This window comes from Chrysochloris asiatica, unplaced genomic scaffold (assembly GCF_000296735.1).
Source record: "Chrysochloris asiatica unplaced genomic scaffold, ChrAsi1.0 scaffold00098, whole genome shotgun sequence".
Classification (NCBI taxonomy): Eukaryota; Metazoa; Chordata; class Mammalia; order Afrosoricida; family Chrysochloridae; genus Chrysochloris; species Chrysochloris asiatica.
The window spans coordinates 11,906,641-11,912,731 of record NW_006408616.1 but is presented as its reverse complement, the minus strand read 5'-3'; positions in this window follow the sequence as shown (position 1 = coordinate 11,912,731).

Here is a 6,091-nt window from a genome sequence, read left to right as displayed (position 1 = left end):
CAGGGAACAGTTATCAGTATCTGGAGACACTTCTGATTGTCCCAACTGGAGAATGCAACTGGAATCTAACAGGTGTGGACCAGGGATAGGACCTAAAATGCCTGGAGCAGGGCCCACAACAAAGAATTATTCAGCCCCAAATGTCAAGAGTGGCTGAGGTGTAGAAACCATATGTTAACGTATCTTCTTCACAGCCTGACTTAAATGTCAAGACTTAAATGTTACTTTAAATATTATTTTCTGATTTCATATGTTTAATGTACTTTTCACTTCCTGAAATTTGCAAGTAATCAAATGTATTTGATTCGATAATAAACGTTACCCTTGATTACTCCTCTTATCCGAAAGAACTGAACATAGGGCGACTACCTAGGGAGTCCTGGTGTGGCACTCTGGGTTAATGTGCTGGACTGCAAGTTCGATTTGACCCACAAGGTCAGCAGTTCAAGCTAACCAGCCCAGCCTCTCCTTGGAAACCCTATACAGGGTAACAATGGGTTGGAAATGACTAAACTTGATGGCACTTAACAACAACAATACATAGGATTAAATAATAATAATAATAAAACAACTCATCTTAATTATTTTATTCATCCATTTATTCAATTAATATTTACAAAAAGTTTCCTATGTATCAAGTATTGTTCAAAGCAGTGGGACTACAATGATGAAAATCTTGTGTTTGATAAGGTTTTATGTAGTAAGGGAGGATCCATCAATACATATGTACATACAGACTTACATACTGAGAAACGCAAATGGATGCTACAGACATACCTCAAACAGTTGACAGTTATGAAAAGTACAGTTAAAATAAAGAGACTCCTCAGTGAAAAGTGACATTTAAACTTAAAGGCAATGAGGAAGCAAGGCATTCAACAATTTAAGAGAAGGGCATTCTAGGCAAAGCAGGCAGCAAATGTGAAGACACTGAGCAAAGCCAATTGGGAAATGACAGGATTGTATTCAGAGAGGTCTCAGGAGCCAGATTGTCAAAGACCCTGGAGGCAACTGTAAGGAGTTCCTTTTTATGCCAGATGAGCTGGGGAACTTTTGGAGGGCATTGAGCAGGACCACGCTGGTTCAGGTGAACTCTTTTCAGGTTCATTCATATCAGATTCCATGCTCAGCAGGCAACCTAAACAGATAAAATGATAAAACAGATTAGAATGTCATCTTCATCCTATGTTGTTGTGTGCTGTCAAATCAGTTCTGACTCATGGCGACCTGTATAGCATTTCCAAGGAGTGACTGGTGAGGTTGAACCACTGACCTTGTGGTTCAGATGACTTTACAGTCCAACACATTAGCCCACAGCACCGCACCGGGACTCCTAGAGCTGGGATGAATAGAATACTCCTTGATTGACAGAGTGTGTAATTATACAGAAGTGTAGCCGTCCCAACATAACAAACTGGATGACACTTTAAAGAATGGGTATTCCAGAACACATAACTGTGCTCATGGGAAACTCCATGTATCAATAGTTAACAGCATATACCTCTGTTCATATAACTAGTGTCTCCTACTACCTTTATCTTTCCTTTGCTAACCTCCCTCTTGTTGTATATTGCCTGCCCTGTCACCTTCAAGTTCATGAAAAAATGCCCTTCCCTGCCCCCTGTAGCCATCTTATACTGTTTATTTTATCAAGAAAAAGTTTTTTTAGTTTTTAACTTTTACAGCATTGGTCTTATACAATGTTTGTCCTTTTGTGATCGACTGATTTCACTCAGTGTAATATCCTCCAGGTTCAACCATGTCGTAAGGTGTTTCACACATTCATCATTATTCTTCAGTTTTTTGTAGTATTCCATTGTGTGTATGTACCAAAGTTTGTTTAGCCATTCTTCTGTTGATAGGCATTTAAGCTGTCTCCATCTTTTTGATATGATATGTCTCTTATAGATAGCATATTAAAGTATCCTGTCTTCTTATCCAGATTGCTTTTTATGTTTTTAGACTAGTACATTCAATCCATTTACATTCAGTATAATTATCAGTAGGTGTAATTTGATTGTTGCCATTTTTCTGTGTTTTTGGTTTTTGAATTTTATGGTGCTGCTCGATTTTTTGTTCCACATAATTTTTTATGCTGACTTCATTTTGTTTGTGGATTTTCTTTTCATTTTCATTTCTGTTAGTGTTAATATTTACTAAATCTTTCTGATTTTCCTTTTAATTGTGTGATGTGCACATGTATAATTTTTCTTTGAGTTTACCCTGTACTTGATTAATTTTTTCCCTGATTAAAGCAGTCTCTTTTATCTTGAAATCTACTTGACTTCCTTGCCATTCAGAAGTTGTGTATCTACACTATTTCCTCTTTCTGCTTTGTAGTTGACTTCATTACACATTCATATCTCTTGTTCCCTATTTTTAGGCTTGTAGGTTTGTTTTACTTTGTTGTTGCTGTTTTTAAGTGCCGTTGAGTTGGTTCTGATTCATTGTGACCCTGTATAGGGTTTCCAAGGAGCAGCTGGTCAGCTTGAACCACCAACTTGTGGTTCCAACTGACCCTGCAGCCCAGTGCATTAACCCACAGTGCCACACCAAGACTAAGTACTGGGTGGTGTGGTTATGTGTGGTAATCTTAGGTTGTCTGCTATTGATGGTTCTTGGTCCACAGAACACCCTTTAACGTTTTTTGTAAATTTGGCCTGGTCATTACAAAGTCCCTTAATTTCTGTGAATCAGGAAATGTCCTAACATTGTTGTTGTATTTGAGGGACCGATTTGCTGGGTATATGAATCTTAGATGGCAATTTTTTTTTCTTTTAGAGTTTTGTATATGTCATCCTATTGCCTTCTTGCCTGCATGGTGTCTGCAGAGAAATCAGAGCTTAGTCATATTGGTTCTCCTTTGTAGGTAACTTTTTATCATTTTTCCTGAGCTGCTCTCAGGATTTTTTCCTTGTCTTTGATTTTGGAAAGTTTGATTATGGTATGTCTTGGTGATTTTCTTTTGGAATACGTTCAGCTTCTTGTATGCTTAACTTCTCATCTTTCATGATATTAGGGAAGTTTTTTCCCAATAACTCTTTGAAATTTTTCTCTGTGCTTGTCTCTTCCTGTTCTGGAATTTTGATCACTATAAGTTGTTCCTCTTCATGGTGTCCCACATAAGAGGCTTTCTTTGGATATTTTTTCATTCTTTTTTCTGATTGCTCGTTTAGCATACTAGTTTTGAGAGATTTGTCATAAAGCTAATTAATTCGATCTTCCATTGCTTCACATATACTCCTTTGCCCTGTCAATATATTTCTGAGATCTTAGTATTAATCTTCTGGAATTCTGATTGCAGATTTTGCATTGTTTCAAAATTTACATTTATGTTCTCTGTTCTTGTAATGTTCTTTTGCATTGTTTCAAAATTTACATTTATGTTGTCTGTTCTTGTAATGTTCTTTTGAATTCTTCTAAAGTTTTTATTGTGTTTCCCTTGTTTTCCTCATTTTTTCTTTCAATCCTCTGAAGGTACCTAATTATCTTTTTTTATTATTATTACTCTTTTTTCAGTTAGTTCCATTACTTTTTCTTCCTCAGATTTGTTTTCTGGCTCTGTATCTTGGTCATTTAGCCATTCTCTCTTGTTTGTTTGTTTTTGTGTGTGTGAGAGAGCTAAAGTTGCCTGTTATCTCAGGGGCATTGTGGGTTTGTCAAAATTGTAAAAACAAATAGTACAGTTCTGGAATCCAGAAGGGAAAAATCTCTGGAGGGGCTCTTGGAATTCAAGGAGCTCACAAGGTGGTTGTGGAAGTGATGTGACAGCAGAGTTCCGGGCTCTAAATGAAGTTCCTATTGGGCCTCAGTGTTACCTATGTTCAGGGCACTCAAACCAGAAGTAGTTCATGGGGGCCCTTGATGGAGCTGTTTCCAGTGTTTGTTAGGACTACAAGAAAGCTGGGGGTAGGGTGACTGGTTAAATGCTGCTCTGGTGGCTCTGTGAGTTTTGTAGGTCTGGAGTTGAGCCAACCCGAACCCAGGCACCAATGTCCACTGCTTATCCTATAAAACTATCATGCTCTGTGTATGTCAGTTATGGAGCATTGAACAAAATGGAGCCAACAGAATGTTCATCAGCTCAGGAGATGAATGTGTAGAACTAGAGCTCTGTACATCCCTCCTGCATTAGCAATGTCAAGCAGGCATGGATTGTCACACAACTAATGTATTCAGTACATTTGATAATATAACTTTTATTGATTCTTTTCATTAAAAACAAATTGATATTTTCTCTTTACCTATACTATACTAATGTTTATATACTAATAGATAAACATTTTAAGTTCAATATAAGAATAGATCCATTCAACAGATGCACACACAAGTTGCTTCATCATCACTCTCGCAGTCTCAGAAAAAAATTTGCTTTCCCTCCCTCTATATTCCTTTCTTCTCTTCTTTCCTTTCTTTATTATGATTCTCTAGCCAAAATATTGTTTAAAAGAAAGTAATATACTACAGAAGAATTCATTAATGTTCAACCATTTCAGGAGGAAGTATATGATAAAGAACCATGGTGCTGAAGGAAGAAGTCCAAGCTGCACTGAGGGTGTTGGAGAAAAACAAGTGTTCCAAGATGGCTAAACTTCGTCTCTCATACTTTAGACATATTGTTAGGAGGGACCAGTTGCTGGAGAAGGACATCATGTTTGGTAGGGTGGAGAGTCAGAGAAAAAAAGGAAGACCCCCAACGAAATGGATTGGCCAGGTGGCAGAATCGATGGACTCAAGCGTGGCAACAATAGTGAAGTTGGCCCAGGATTGGGCAGTGTTTTGTTCAACTCGATAGCACCTAACAACAACAACAACAACAAACAATTCTTCATAGTACAGAGTCCTGATGTGGCACTGTGGGTTAATGTGCCAGACTGCAAAGCCGTTTGAACTGCAAGGTTGGTGGTTCAAGCTCACCAGCTGCTCCTTGGAAACCCTATACAGGGTCGCTATGGGTCAGAATCAACACTACAGCACTTAATAACAACAACAACAATTCTAGCTTGAGTGTTCTAAAGTGACATTTATGCCATATCCAAAGAGAACTGTTGAACATGTTTGCTTAAAAGTGGAGGGTGAACTCAGCAGCCTGGGAGTACTATCAGAAGTGTTATCAGGCAGTAACAGGCAAGAAGAGTTTGAGGAGAATAGACTCAGAAACCAAGTATCAGGAGTGACTTTGTTAATTTAGAAGTGAATTAAGAAGGTCATGTCTTGGTGATGACTTCATATTTGCTAGAAAGAAGCATATAGGTGAGAGATAAAGACAAAAATCAAAATGGTTGACTGGGAGCTAGAACTGGTGATGGAAAAAGAGACATGAACAGGACTTTTGGGGGGATAAAATGTTAAATCTGGGTGTCAATGTTTTGAGATTGAGATAAGAGATAACCACCTAAAGGGAAATGTTCAGTAGGTTTAGAGAAAGGTTGGACCTAATGGTATGCCTTTTGAGAGTCCATGTGTAGGAGTAACACTTATGCATTTTAGACAAGAGTGGAACAGAAAAAGCACTTTTATAGATCTGGATATTAGGAGATATCCCGTGTAAAAAACAGCAGAAAGAAAAGGAGACAGTGAGGGATACAGAAGACAAAACAAGGAAAGTCAGAGATTTGTAGTGTCTTAAATTTCCTTTGCTGTCTAACAGAGTTCAATATTAAGGGAATACACAGATGCATGTCTTTGTTTGAAAGAATGCTGTTACCTCCTATCTGTAACACTATTATATTTTTACATACAAAAATGCAAAATACATCTTTGATACTTTCACTGTAATTTGAATCTATCTTGAGTTATTCTCTAGTATATGAATTGTCACTGAACTCTTATAAATTTTCCTACTTCTGCTACAACACTTCCAAAAACATGACTGTTTTGCAGAATCAGGTAGCTTCTTGTCACCAGTTACTGATGTCACCACTGGGGAGGTCGAGATGAAAGCAGTGATGGAGGCTAGCTTGTTGTCAGGCAAGTCAGCCAGAGTGATTCCAGACTAGAGTGAATACATGAGGTGTGCAAGTAAAGTGACTGAGTTTAGGAACTGGTTGGTATTAAAAGCTGTTTTAGAAATCTTTATGTGTCAGGAGAT